Below are 14,179 nucleotides of genomic sequence, written 5' to 3'. Positions count from 1 at the left end.
CAGCCAAGCACAGTATCCTCTTTGCAACCGTGGACAATCCTGCAAACAGCCCAAGACACTACTATACCTTTCATGCTGCTTAGCCCACAAACAAGCACTGCATTTTACCAATTGTCTATTTCAATTGCCGCTTCTGCACTTTTCTTTTACGAACGCTAGGCAAAACTTGCTTTTTTTAAAGCCCGCTAAGCTAACTGCTCTTACCACATTCTCCCCCAACCAATTCCACACTACAATTACACGGCGGCCACTGAAGAAATATTTGCTCCCATTCCTTTTCAATTTCCTGCTTTCCAGGCCCCCTAGTCCTAGTCTTTTCGCAAAGCCGAAACAAGCCATTCACGTGCACCCCGTTCCACTTCACTCACTAGTTCATATAGCTCTATCCTAGCTCCCCTCAGCCCCCTTTTCTCCAAGCTGGCTCCAGGCAGCACTGGCTCTGCCGGGAGAAACTTTGCGCCTACTCTCTTTCGCACCGTCCATACACATCAACAACAGCAAGCGCTGCCACGCTTACCCTACGCTTTTATTCTGGTCCGGGGGAAAAATAGCCCCCTGTCCGCTCACAGCCATGCCCTACCCGCACGGGCTACGCCTTTACTCTGCCGTCTCCCCTTTTACAAGGGGTGCGGGAGCATGGGCCCTGCGCTTTCTGCCGGGGAGTGAGCACCTTCAGTCCAGGCAATAACCGCAGGATCCCTCTGGCTGAAGGGCCCCACGCTCTCCTAACCTTGGGGATCTAAGGGGTAAGGGAGGGGGGGGGGGGGGCGGACAACAACAGTGCCTTCCACACCCTGCGCGCGGCGGAAGCCGGCCCTTTACATCCAGCCCACCACTTAGCGTTCTGACTTTCAAGGAAGCCATTTCAGGACCACAAGGTCTTTGCCTTTCTCCTTTTCCACGCTTTTCCCGGCGACCTGTCCCGCCTTTATTCGCAGGCCAGCTTGCCCCGCACACGCTGGACAAAGGCCTTTGCCTTTTGCAAACCTTTAGTCCCTGCTTCCCTCCGTCCCTTCCTAAGGCTGGGCTTCAATTGCTTTAGGGGAGGGCAACACAAAGAGCCGGACACAGAAAAAAGGCTTGCACCTGGGGGCAAGGCGGGAGGCCTGCTTTTCCGTCCACCGGCCTTGCACCAAAGCCAATGGCAAAAGAGAAAAGCCAAGGACTACGGCCGGACGACACCTGCCTGGCAAAGCAGCAGGCGGCAACAAAAAACAACAGCTAAAAAGCCTACAGCACCTGGTATTCCCAGGCGGTCTCCCATCCAAGTACTAACCAGGCCCGACCCTGCTTAGCTTCCGAGATCAGACGAGATCGGGCGTGTTCAGGGTGGTGTGGCCGTAGGCAGGGAGACAGCTTCCCTCTACCCCTCTAAACCTTCACTCAGCCCGCCTTTGCTCCTCCTCCCCTTATTCCTTTCTCTCTGGCTCCTCCCAGCCCTTACCACCTTCTGCCTTTTCTGCACATGCACGGCTTCAGCAGCCACCGCTTTTTCCCTCCCTTATGGACGCACACTCCCCTTTCCCCTTACCAAGCACTCAGCCTTTCTGCAAAACCACACACCAGCAGCCTTACTCTCACCTCCTCTCTGGCCAGGGCCCCCACACCCGTCTTCGGCAAAGGCCTGCTCCACTCTCACTCTCAAAGCACCAGCCTTTCGCTTAGCCCTGCTCTAGCAACAGCCACCCTCAAACCCACAGCACGCCAAACAAACACTAAATGTCAAAGGCTCTACTCTCCTTCTAACCCGCCCCCTCCCACAACCACCTGGCAAGCAGGCCACAACCGCTTAGCTGCACACCAAGCCAACCTTCACAAACACGCCTCCCCGCCGGACACTTACCAGCGCACCCCACCACCACTTTCCTCCCGCACAAAACAACGCAGCGCAGCTCTGACACTCCTTTTTCACTCCCCCCACCCCACAATGCTTCTCCTTCCTACAATCGCCACAAATTATGTGCTGCCTTTAAACAACTCATTCAGAGGCAGCTACAGCGCTGCCCACGGGCTCTGCCAAGTCAGGGCGGAGGAGGAGGAGGAGGAGGCGGCGGCGGGGGGGGGGGGGGGGGCAAAATTCTCCCTCCGCTGCCAGCCCAGCGCACTGATACCGAAGTCTTGCCCTACTGGGACACACCCAAGCTCCAGCCAAGCACAGTATCCTCTTTGCAACCGTGGACAATCCTGCAAACAGCCCAAGACACTACTATACCTTTCATGCTGCTTAGCCCACAAACAAGCACTGCATTTTACCAATTGTCTATTTCAATTGCCGCTTCTGCACTTTTCTTTTACGAACGCTAGGCAAAACTTGCTTTTTTTAAAGCCCGCTAAGCTAACTGCTCTTACCACATTCTCCCCCAACCAATTCCACACTACAATTACACGGCGGCCACTGAAGAAATATTTGCTCCCATTCCTTTTCAATTTCCTGCTTTCCAGGCCCCCTAGTCCTAGTCTTTTCGCAAAGCCGAAACAAGCCATTCACGTGCACCCCGTTCCACTTCACTCACTAGTTCATATAGCTCTATCCTAGCTCCCCTCAGCCCCCTTTTCTCCAAGCTGGCTCCAGGCAGCACTGGCTCTGCCGGGAGAAACTTTGCGCCTACTCTCTTTCGCACCGTCCATACACATCAACAACAGCAAGCGCTGCCACGCTTACCCTACGCTTTTATTCTGGTCCGGGGGAAAAATAGCCCCCTGTCCGCTCACAGCCATGCCCTACCCGCACGGGCTACGCCTTTACTCTGCCGTCTCCCCTTTTACAAGGGGTGCGGGAGCATGGGCCCTGCGCTTTCTGCCGGGGAGTGAGCACCTTCAGTCCAGGCAATAACCGCAGGATCCCTCTGGCTGAAGGGCCCCACGCTCTCCTAACCTTGGGGATCTAAGGGGTAAGGGAGGAGGGGGGGGGGGCGGACAACAACAGTGCCTTCCACACCCTGCGCGCGGCGGAAGCCGGCCCTTTACATCCAGCCCACCACTTAGCGTTCTGACTTTCAAGGAAGCCATTTCAGGACCACAAGGTCTTTGCCTTTCTCCTTTTCCACGCTTTTCCCGGCGACCTGTCCCGCCTTTATTCGCAGGCCAGCTTGCCCCGCACACGCTGGACAAAGGCCTTTGCCTTTTGCAAACCTTTAGTCCCTGCTTCCCTCCGTCCCTTCCTAAGGCTGGGCTTCAATTGCTTTAGGGGAGGGCAACACAAAGAGCCGGACACAGAAAAAAGGCTTGCACCTGGGGGCAAGGCGGGAGGCCTGCTTTTCCGTCCACCGGCCTTGCACCAAAGCCAATGGCAAAAGAGAAAAGCCAAGGACTACGGCCGGACGACACCTGCCTGGCAAAGCAGCAGGCGGCAACAAAAAACAACAGCTAAAAAGCCTACAGCACCTGGTATTCCCAGGCGGTCTCCCATCCAAGTACTAACCAGGCCCGACCCTGCTTAGCTTCCGAGATCAGACGAGATCGGGCGTGTTCAGGGTGGTGTGGCCGTAGGCAGGGAGACAGCTTCCCTCTACCCCTCTAAACCTTCACTCAGCCCGCCTTTGCTCCTCCTCCCCTTATTCCTTTCTCTCTGGCTCCTCCCAGCCCTTACCACCTTCTGCCTTTTCTGCACATGCACGGCTTCAGCAGCCACCGCTTTTTCCCTCCCTTATGGACGCACACTCCCCTTTCCCCTTACCAAGCACTCAGCCTTTCTGCAAAACCACACACCAGCAGCCTTACTCTCACCTCCTCTCTGGCCAGGGCCCCCACACCCGTCTTCGGCAAAGGCCTGCTCCACTCTCACTCTCAAAGCACCAGCCTTTCGCTTAGCCCTGCTCTAGCAACAGCCACCCTCAAACCCACAGCACGCCAAACAAACACTAAATGTCAAAGGCTCTACTCTCCTTCTAACCCGCCCCCTCCCACAACCACCTGGCAAGCAGGCCACAACCGCTTAGCTGCACACCAAGCCAACCTTCACAAACACGCCTCCCCGCCGGACACTTACCAGCGCACCCCACCACCACTTTCCTCCCGCACAAAACAACGCAGCGCAGCTCTGACACTCCTTTTTCACTCCCCCCACCCCACAATGCTTCTCCTTCCTACAATCGCCACAAATTATGTGCTGCCTTTAAACAACTCATTCAGAGGCAGCTACAGCGCTGCCCACGGGCTCTGCCAAGTCAGGGCGGAGGAGGAGGAGGAGGAGGCGGCGGCGGGGGGGGGGGGGGGGGCAAAATTCTCCCTCCGCTGCCAGCCCAGCGCACTGATACCGAAGTCTTGCCCTACTGGGACACACCCAAGCTCCAGCCAAGCACAGTATCCTCTTTGCAACCGTGGACAATCCTGCAAACAGCCCAAGACACTACTATACCTTTCATGCTGCTTAGCCCACAAACAAGCACTGCATTTTACCAATTGTCTATTTCAATTGCCGCTTCTGCACTTTTCTTTTACGAACGCTAGGCAAAACTTGCTTTTTTTAAAGCCCGCTAAGCTAACTGCTCTTACCACATTCTCCCCCAACCAATTCCACACTACAATTACACGGCGGCCACTGAAGAAATATTTGCTCCCATTCCTTTTCAATTTCCTGCTTTCCAGGCCCCCTAGTCCTAGTCTTTTCGCAAAGCCGAAACAAGCCATTCACGTGCACCCCGTTCCACTTCACTCACTAGTTCATATAGCTCTATCCTAGCTCCCCTCAGCCCCCTTTTCTCCAAGCTGGCTCCAGGCAGCACTGGCTCTGCCGGGAGAAACTTTGCGCCTACTCTCTTTCGCACCGTCCATACACATCAACAACAGCAAGCGCTGCCACGCTTACCCTACGCTTTTATTCTGGTCCGGGGGAAAAATAGCCCCCTGTCCGCTCACAGCCATGCCCTACCCGCACGGGCTACGCCTTTACTCTGCCGTCTCCCCTTTTACAAGGGGTGCGGGAGCATGGGCCCTGCGCTTTCTGCCGGGGAGTGAGCACCTTCAGTCCAGGCAATACCCGCAGGATCCCTCGGGCTGAAGGGCCCCCCGCTCCCCTAACCTTGGGGATCTAAGGGGTAAGGGAGGGGGGGGGGGGGGGGCGGACAACAACAGTGCCTTCCACACCCTGCGCGCGGCGGAAGCCGGCCCTTTACATCCAGCCCACCACTTAGCGTTCTGACTTTCAAGGAAGCCATTTCAGGACCACAAGGTCTTTGCCTTTCTCCTTTTCCACGCTTTTCCCGGCGACCTGTCCCGCCTTTATTCGCAGGCCAGCTTGCCCCGCACACGCTGGACAAAGGCCTTTGCCTTTTGCAAACCTTTAGTCCCTGCTTCCCTCCGTCCCTTCCTAAGGCTGGGCTTCAATTGCTTTAGGGGAGGGCAACACAAAGAGCCGGACACAGAAAAAAGGCTTGCACCTGGGGGCAAGGCGGGAGGCCTGCTTTTCCGTCCACCGGCCTTGCACCAAAGCCAATGGCAAAAGAGAAAAGCCAAGGACTACGGCCGGACGACACCTGCCTGGCAAAGCAGCAGGCGGCAACAAAAAACAACAGCTAAAAAGCCTACAGCACCTGGTATTCCCAGGCGGTCTCCCATCCAAGTACTAACCAGGCCCGACCCTGCTTAGCTTCCGAGATCAGACGAGATCGGGCGTGTTCAGGGTGGTGTGGCCGTAGGCAGGGAGACAGCTTCCCTCTACCCCTCTAAACCTTCACTCAGCCCGCCTTTGCTCCTCCTCCCCTTATTCCTTTCTCTCTGGCTCCTCCCAGCCCTTACCACCTTCTGCCTTTTCTGCACATGCACGGCTTCAGCAGCCACCGCTTTTTCCCTCCCTTATGGACGCACACTCCCCTTTCCCCTTACCAAGCACTCAGCCTTTCTGCAAAACCACACACCAGCAGCCTTACTCTCACCTCCTCTCTGGCCAGGGCCCCCACACCCGTCTTCGGCAAAGGCCTGCTCCACTCTCACTCTCAAAGCACCAGCCTTTCGCTTAGCCCTGCTCTAGCAACAGCCACCCTCAAACCCACAGCACGCCAAACAAACACTAAATGTCAAAGGCTCTACTCTCCTTCTAACCCGCCCCCTCCCACAACCACCTGGCAAGCAGGCCACAACCGCTTAGCTGCACACCAAGCCAACCTTCACAAACACGCCTCCCCGCCGGACACTTACCAGCGCACCCCACCACCACTTTCCTCCCGCACAAAACAACGCAGCGCAGCTCTGACACTCCTTTTTCACTCCCCCCACCCCACAATGCTTCTCCTTCCTACAATCGCCACAAATTATGTGCTGCCTTTAAACAACTCATTCAGAGGCAGCTACAGCGCTGCCCACGGGCTCTGCCAAGTCAGGGCGGAGGAGGAGGAGGAGGAGGCGGCGGCGGGGGGGGGGGGGGGGGCAAAATTCTCCCTCCGCTGCCAGCCCAGCGCACTGATACCGAAGTCTTGCCCTACTGGGACACACCCAAGCTCCAGCCAAGCACAGTATCCTCTTTGCAACCGTGGACAATCCTGCAAACAGCCCAAGACACTACTATACCTTTCATGCTGCTTAGCCCACAAACAAGCACTGCATTTTACCAATTGTCTATTTCAATTGCCGCTTCTGCACTTTTCTTTTACGAACGCTAGGCAAAACTTGCTTTTTTTAAAGCCCGCTAAGCTAACTGCTCTTACCACATTCTCCCCCAACCAATTCCACACTACAATTACACGGCGGCCACTGAAGAAATATTTGCTCCCATTCCTTTTCAATTTCCTGCTTTTCCAGGCCCCCTAGTCCTAGTCTTTTCGCAAAGCCGAAACAAGCCATTCACGTGCACCCCGTTCCACTTCACTCACTAGTTCATATAGCTCTATCCTAGCTCCCCTCAGCCCCCTTTTCTCCAAGCTGGCTCCAGGCAGCACTGGCTCTGCCGGGAGAAACTTTGCGCCTACTCTCTTTCGCACCGTCCATACACATCAACAACAGCAAGCGCTGCCACGCTTACCCTACGCTTTTATTCTGGTCCGGGGGAAAAATAGCCCCCTGTCCGCTCACAGCCTTACCCTACCCGCACGGGCTACGCCTTTACTCTGCCGTCTCCCCTTTTACAAGGGGTGCGGGAGCATGGGCCCTGCGCTTTCTGCCGGGGAGTGAGCACCTTCAGTCCAGGCAATAACCGCAGGATCCCTCTGGCTGAAGGGCCCCACGCTCTCCTAACCTTGGGGATCTAAGGGGTAAGGGAGGAGGGGGGGGGGGCGGACAACAACAGTGCCTTCCACACCCTGCGCGCGGCGGAAGCCGGCCCTTTACATCCAGCCCACCACTTAGCGTTCTGACTTTCAAGGAAGCCATTTCAGGACCACAAGGTCTTTGCCTTTCTCCTTTTCCACGCTTTTCCCGGCGACCTGTCCCGCCTTTATTCGCAGGCCAGCTTGCCCCGCACACGCTGGACAAAGGCCTTTGCCTTTTGCAAACCTTTAGTCCCTGCTTCCCTCCGTCCCTTCCTAAGGCTGGGCTTCAATTGCTTTAGGGGAGGGCAACACAAAGAGCCGGACACAGAAAAAAGGCTTGCACCTGGGGGCAAGGCGGGAGGCCTGCTTTTCCGTCCACCGGCCTTGCACCAAAGCCAATGGCAAAAGAGAAAAGCCAAGGACTACGGCCGGACGACACCTGCCTGGCAAAGCAGCAGGCGGCAACAAAAAACAACAGCTAAAAAGCCTACAGCACCTGGTATTCCCAGGCGGTCTCCCATCCAAGTACTAACCAGGCCCGACCCTGCTTAGCTTCCGAGATCAGACGAGATCGGGCGTGTTCAGGGTGGTGTGGCCGTAGGCAGGGAGACAGCTTCCCTCTACCCCTCTAAACCTTCACTCAGCCCGCCTTTGCTCCTCCTCCCCTTATTCCTTTCTCTCTGGCTCCTCCCAGCCCTTACCACCTTCTGCCTTTTCTGCACATGCACGGCTTCAGCAGCCACCGCTTTTTCCCTCCCTTATGGACGCACACTCCCCTTTCCCCTTACCAAGCACTCAGCCTTTCTGCAAAACCACACACCAGCAGCCTTACTCTCACCTCCTCTCTGGCCAGGGCCCCCACACCCGTCTTCGGCAAAGGCCTGCTCCACTCTCACTCTCAAAGCACCAGCCTTTCGCTTAGCCCTGCTCTAGCAACAGCCACCCTCAAACCCACAGCACGCCAAACAAACACTAAATGTCAAAGGCTCTACTCTCCTTCTAACCCGCCCCCTCCCACAACCACCTGGCAAGCAGGCCACAACCGCTTAGCTGCACACCAAGCCAACCTTCACAAACACGCCTCCCCGCCGGACACTTACCAGCGCACCCCACCACCACTTTCCTCCCGCACAAAACAACGCAGCGCAGCTCTGACACTCCTTTTTCACTCCCCCCACCCCACAATGCTTCTCCTTCCTACAATCGCCACAAATTATGTGCTGCCTTTAAACAACTCATTCAGAGGCAGCTACAGCGCTGCCCACGGGCTCTGCCAAGTCAGGGCGGAGGAGGAGGAGGAGGAGGCGGCGGCGGGGGGGGGGGGGGGGCAAAATTCTCCCTCCGCTGCCAGCCCAGCGCACTGATACCGAAGTCTTGCCCTACTGGGACACACCCAAGCTCCAGCCAAGCACAGTATCCTCTTTGCAACCGTGGACAATCCTGCAAACAGCCCAAGACACTACTATACCTTTCATGCTGCTTAGCCCACAAACAAGCACTGCATTTTACCAATTGTCTATTTCAATTGCCGCTTCTGCACTTTTCTTTTACGAACGCTAGGCAAAACTTGCTTTTTTTAAAGCCCGCTAAGCTAACTGCTCTTACCACATTCTCCCCCAACCAATTCCACACTACAATTACACGGCGGCCACTGAAGAAATATTTGCTCCCATTCCTTTTCAATTTCCTGCTTTCCAGGCCCCCTAGTCCTAGTCTTTTCGCAAAGCCGAAACAAGCCATTCACGTGCACCCCGTTCCACTTCACTCACTAGTTCATATAGCTCTATCCTAGCTCCCCTCAGCCCCCTTTTCTCCAAGCTGGCTCCAGGCAGCACTGGCTCTGCCGGGAGAAACTTTGCGCCTACTCTCTTTCGCACCGTCCATACACATCAACAACAGCAAGCGCTGCCACGCTTACCCTACGCTTTTATTCTGTTCCGGGGGAAAAATAGCCCCCTGTCCGCTCACAGCCATGCCCTACCCGCACGGGCTACGCCTTTACTCTGCCGTCTCCCCTTTTACAAGGGGTGCGGGAGCATGGGCCCTGCGCTTTCTGCCGGGGAGTGAGCACCTTCAGTCCAGGCAATAACCGCAGGATCCCTCTGGCTGAAGGGCCCCACGCTCTCCTAACCTTGGGGATCTAAGGGGTAAGGGAGGAGGGGGGGGGGGCGGACAACAACAGTGCCTTCCACACCCTGCGCGCGGCGGAAGCCGGCCCTTTACATCCAGCCCACCACTTAGCGTTCTGACTTTCAAGGAAGCCATTTCAGGACCACAAGGTCTTTGCCTTTCTCCTTTTCCACGCTTTTCCCGGCGACCTGTCCCGCCTTTATTCGCAGGCCAGCTTGCCCCGCACACGCTGGACAAAGGCCTTTGCCTTTTGCAAACCTTTAGTCCCTGCTTCCCTCCGTCCCTTCCTAAGGCTGGGCTTCAATTGCTTTAGGGGAGGGCAACACAAAGAGCCGGACACAGAAAAAAGGCTTGCACCTGGGGGCAAGGCGGGAGGCCTGCTTTTCCGTCCACCGGCCTTGCACCAAAGCCAATGGCAAAAGAGAAAAGCCAAGGACTACGGCCGGACGACACCTGCCTGGCAAAGCAGCAGGCGGCAACAAAAAACAACAGCTAAAAAGCCTACAGCACCTGGTATTCCCAGGCGGTCTCCCATCCAAGTACTAACCAGGCCCGACCCTGCTTAGCTTCCGAGATCAGACGAGATCGGGCGTGTTCAGGGTGGTGTGGCCGTAGGCAGGGAGACAGCTTCCCTCTACCCCTCTAAACCTTCACTCAGCCCGCCTTTGCTCCTCCTCCCCCTATTCCTTTCTCTCTGGCTCCTCCCACCCCTTACTATCTTTTTCCTTTTCTCCATATGCACTTCTCCAGCATTGCCTGCTTTTCCCTCCCTTATGGATGCGCACTCTCCCTATGCTCTTCCCTTTCCCCTTACCAAGCACTCAGCCTTTCTGCAAAACGACAGATGCACAGCCATGGTCAGCCTTTCTCTCACCTTTTCTCTGGCCAGGGCCTGGACACGGTCCAGGGTTGCCAGGTGGGAAAAGAAATTCCTGCTGAAAAGTAGCCCAAGCTTCTTCTACTTTACCATGGTATGCTGGCTTCATATTCATAGTTTGGGTTGTGTGAGAGTGTTTGAGTCTGTGTGTTTTCAATAACCATAATTAATATGTATGAGATATATTCATGTGCTAATGTATCATTGTCCACCCCTTGCCCCCCCCCCCCCCCCCACACACAACAAAAAAATGAAACTATCAGGCTACACCCATGGATGCTCTGGATGTGACAAGATTTTCCTTCTTTTGTTATCCTGTAGGAATAATGGTACTTGTAATAAGCCTTTGATTTAACCACTCTTTGGTGGCATCATGTATTCAATTCAATCTGGTTAGTTTTATTAGGAGCGGTAAGGGAAGCCTCAAAAAGAGTTTGAACCCTTCAAACCTGCATCTCTAAATGTAAGATGATACTATCTTGCATTTTCCATTTATGAAATAGATAGGCTGTCTTTATCCCGTAAAACTGCCATAGGAGCCTCCCAAAAAAGTATTGGTTGGTTCAAATGCTCTTGCCGACACACATCCCGCCATTGCCGACACCCCATGCCGCCGCCAGCACCACCTCCAACAAGTTTGACCCCCCCCCCCTCGACCGGCCCACCTACCATCCATCACCATCTGTACCTTTGGTGGTGGGGGCCCAACCCCCCGCCAGCCGAAGTCTTCTTCCTGCTTTTGGTTTCTTCTGAGTCTGATGTCCTGCTGCACGTACAACGTGCAGGACGTCAGACTCACAGAAACAGAACGAAGCCCTGCAGATCGCAAGGGTCCCCCACCAGCAAAGGTACAGACGGCGACGGCGGGTTGGCGGGGGGGGGGGTGAGAGGGGCATGGGTAGGGGGGTCCAGGGCCAAATTTACGGGGGCCCAGGCCCCCATAGCAGCTACGCCCCTGATGCAGACTACATGTGAAGTAACTTACAAAAGTTGGAAAACCAGTCAGCTATGATTTAATATGAATAAATGTAAATTAAGCATTTGGGGTTTAGAAATACAAATGAGTTGTATGCAGTAGAGGGGGAGAGAGAAAGGCCGGTTATGCACGGACCAGGAGAGAGACCTTGGGATGATAGTGTCTGAAGGTAAGGTAGCCAAACAATGTGATAAGGCAATGGCCAAAGCCAGAGAGATATCAGACTGCATAATAGAGAGCTGCACAGGAACGGGTTAACGGAAATCCCACAGGGATGGACACACATCCTATGGGGTTCCTGCAGAAATGTAGCACCAAGCCAGCCTACTTATCCCTTCCTTGTATTTGTAAGCTAGTTTAGCAATTATAATATATTATATACAAAAAATTAATGGATATGATTGATAGCATTGAAATACCCTTAAGCGCTGAGAGGGGAAATCATCAACATGGGCTACTGTTCAATTTTCAACAATTTTGTTGATGATACAGCAAATTGAACACCTTAGTCATTATGGGTATACCAAAAGTCGAATATCAGAACATACAGAATAAAAAGAAAAACAATGCAATTATTGTCTGCCATTGAACTTTTTACATTATTAAACCCAAACCCCCTTTGCATTATCTGCCCTACCCTCTATATTAGTGCAGCCATTATATTGATAACAGCATAGCACAGATGTGGTAGACATACAATAGCCAATCAAAGGTCAATAGGTGGTAAAGAGGGAAATACGATGTCCGCTAGCATTTTTAGGAAAGTCCTGTCACCTAATTGTTTACCGAACCCCTCCCCCCAACTAACCCCCCCCCCCCCCCCGAAAAACAGACAAAGATGAACCCCTCCCAAAATAAATATAAACCATATTCATATGGAAATATATAGACCCATAATATACATAAAAACCAGGACAGCTGCACCATCCTTAATAATTACGAACTGTCGCTGCACCAGGCAAAAGGGTGTACTCTTATCCCTTCCAGTACTATTGCCTAAAGGAACCTAGAGAACTCTTGAAGGGAGTGAATATATATATCCCAAACCACAAGAAACAATTTTCGTCACTTAGAACACTTTGCTTGCTTTTGTTCCAGAAGTATCAATGCATGCATACAATTTCTCAAGTCCAAAAAGAGGGAACCACATCACCTACCCACACACACAAAATAACTTGCTTGCCCAATGCTCCTGCGCTACGAAGAAGCAGAGCCTGAGAACGGTTAGGAACATGAACATATCTCTCTATATAAAACACACCTCCAACGTTCTGAAGCCTCCACAAGTCCCAACGTTCTAAATGCATGGTGGTGAAACCAGGAATTCACCCATGAGTGTTGGCCCCGCCCCCCGCATCAAACGTCATGACGTCGAGGGCGGACCAATGACACTCAACCAATCGCATCACAAACCCGTTACTAAGCGACGGAACGTGACATAAGACACATCGCAGAACAATGAAAACCAGCAGCACACAGTTGCTACGCGACGTCAACAGCAACGATAAAAGGACCGTGTAGATCTCTGCTCTCCACACAAACAACGGACATGGAGGGCATAGGAGGGAAGGAAAAAAACCAGCGCAAACACACACACTCTCACTCTTAACTGGCTATAATGAGCAACTGCCACTATCACAGGGACTGCTAGCACCTCTCGCTCACACACACATACACACGGGACACAGAGGGGATGGAAGACAAGGAACGAATCGTTGGGCATGGAGGGGGCTGCAGGGGAGATAAGGCAATAACTGCCTCAAATGTTTGTGCTGTGCTATGTACAATTATAATGCTGTCTCTTCATTTTGACCCTACCCTTTCACACAGATGCACACACACACACGCACCCACACACATACACACACTCTCTCACACAGACACACAAACACGCCTTATATGGTTCAGCTGTCCTATGTAAAATTTCACTGCTGTCTCTTCATTTTCACCCTACATGTGCACACTCTCTTTCACACAGAGACACATACACACCCATTCTCTGTGTCACACACACACAGACACACATACATATACACACTCTCACTCTCTCTATAGCCTTGCTAGCGCCCGTTTCATTTGTTTACGAAACGGGCCTTTTTTACTAGTACTAACATATGTAACATAGTAGATGACGGCAGAAAAAGACCTGCACGGTCCATCCAGTCTGCCCAACAAGATAAATTCATATGTGCTACTTTTTATTTGTACCTGTCCTCTTCAGGGCACAGACCGTATAAGTCTGGCCAGCACTATCCCCGCCTCCCAACCACCAGCCCCGCCTCCCACCAACAGCTCTGGCACAGACCATATAAGTCTTCATGTTTATCTAAAAGTAGCCCTGCTGGTGAAAGTGGCAAAACTAGGCCTAGCAATCTCTCAAGGTAACCTAGGATGGCCTTCCAAAAAAATTTTTTTATCTTCAGACAACCCCAGAAACCATGAAAAAAAGTGTTATGATCTTGATGACATTTTTGACAAACCGGGTTCTCTATTCCGCCCATTTAACATACCTGTTCTTATGTGAAATATGTTCTGTGTAATGTGCGAAACTGACATTCCTGCAATTCACCACTCACTGATATCTCAGGGATATGCTTAATGAGTTTATAAAAGTCTAGGGAAGGGGCAGGTAGTTCTAAATCCTGACTCCTTTTGAAAATAAGGTCCTAGTGATTCTGAGCTGGGGAGATTAACTGCATTTCTTTATGAAGGGAAGAGAGCGGCAGGCCTCCATCTCTAAACTTGTCACAAAACTCCTGAAAACAGTGACCCATTTAAAAAGCCAATGCTTCCGAGTTTAACGAGCGAATATAATGCTGTAATTATTGATACGCCAAAACAATCCCTGGGTTCAGCAACCCCCCATAGCAGTGGCGTAGGAAGGGGGGGCGGGAGGGGCGGTCCGCCCCGGGTGCACGCGCTCGGGGGGTGCCGGCCCCGCTGGTTCCCTGCTCTCTCTGCCCCAGAACAGGTTACTTCCTGTTCCGGGGCAGAGAGAGCAGGGAACCAGCGGGG

At 53.3% G+C, this 14,179-nt stretch overlaps 5 non-coding genes across 5 annotated transcripts; all 5 read right to left on the bottom strand.

Moving 5' to 3' along the window:
- Window positions 1–1,227: 1,227 nt before the first annotated feature.
- LOC115460770 lies at window positions 1,228–1,346 on the bottom strand. The gene has a single exon (XR_003940565.1). It is a non-coding gene; the product is annotated as a 5S ribosomal RNA (ribosomal RNA).
- Window positions 1,347–3,372: 2,026 nt separating this feature from the next.
- On the bottom strand, window positions 3,373–3,491 carry LOC115460883. Its single transcript, XR_003940652.1, has one exon. It is a non-coding gene; the product is annotated as a 5S ribosomal RNA (ribosomal RNA).
- Window positions 3,492–5,519: 2,028 nt separating this feature from the next.
- On the bottom strand, window positions 5,520–5,638 carry LOC115460882. Its single transcript, XR_003940651.1, has one exon. It is a non-coding gene; the product is annotated as a 5S ribosomal RNA (ribosomal RNA).
- A 2,027-nt stretch (window positions 5,639–7,665) lies between these two features.
- LOC115460881 lies at window positions 7,666–7,784 on the bottom strand. Its single transcript, XR_003940650.1, has one exon. It is a non-coding gene; the product is annotated as a 5S ribosomal RNA (ribosomal RNA).
- A 2,025-nt stretch (window positions 7,785–9,809) lies between these two features.
- Window positions 9,810–9,928, bottom strand: LOC115460876. The gene has a single exon (XR_003940647.1). It is a non-coding gene; the product is annotated as a 5S ribosomal RNA (ribosomal RNA).
- Window positions 9,929–14,179: the final 4,251 nt, after the last annotated feature.

This window comes from Microcaecilia unicolor, chromosome 1 (assembly GCF_901765095.1).
Source record: "Microcaecilia unicolor chromosome 1, aMicUni1.1, whole genome shotgun sequence".
Taxonomy (NCBI): Eukaryota; Metazoa; Chordata; class Amphibia; order Gymnophiona; family Siphonopidae; genus Microcaecilia; species Microcaecilia unicolor.
Note: the sequence above shows the minus strand (reverse complement) of the source record. Positions and strands in the feature narration are given on the sequence as shown.